Below are 720 nucleotides of genomic sequence, written 5' to 3'. Positions count from 1 at the left end.
AGGTGACCTCATACTATTTAAAGTGGATTATATTTTTAAATCTAATCCAGGTCAGGAGCTTATATTGACCAGCAGGCTACCAAAAGGTGCCTCAAGCTCCCATGGAGGACATGGGCAGAGATGGACAAAGCGAAAAAGAGTCAGAGTGCAAGAAACCTCCAAGGCAAAGGGGTGGGGGGGAGTTGAGCTCCTGATAGAACACAGCCAACCAGAAGGGAGAAATGGGAAATAAAGGCAGCAAAGAGGGGAGACAGAAAACAAAGGCCCAGGATAAAATACCCTCTGGAAGCCCCCTAGGGAAGATGTTAAAATATTGAGATGATAGCCCTCATACTATAGGAAAAAAGAAACAAAGAATGCTTAAATACTGTTGTTTTATCTGGACCCAAGAACCAATCTTAAAGCCTTAGGTTTTTTGGGCAAAATTTGGGTCTGACAAGGACTGGGTCTGTCAACTATTAACTGAGCATGTCAATGACAAAAGCCCAGTCACTCAAGAGGAGATGGAATATGCCCTCTGTTGGAGACAGAGTCCTGTAGTCCTGTTTCCACTTAAAGTAAAGGAAAAAAAGACAAAAAGAAAACCCAAACCCCTTCTAACTGGAATTTACTCTTCTCCCTTCCCCCCCTTATAACCTTGCTGTTCCTCCAGGTCAGGCGCCAGAACTGGCCTCAGCACTGCCACCCCAGGCTTCCACTTCTCCACCTCCCCCTCCTAGC

Source organism: Castor canadensis, chromosome 7 (assembly GCF_047511655.1).
Source record: "Castor canadensis chromosome 7, mCasCan1.hap1v2, whole genome shotgun sequence".
NCBI classification, from domain to species: domain Eukaryota; kingdom Metazoa; phylum Chordata; class Mammalia; order Rodentia; family Castoridae; genus Castor; species Castor canadensis.
This window is presented reverse-complemented; position numbering follows the sequence as displayed.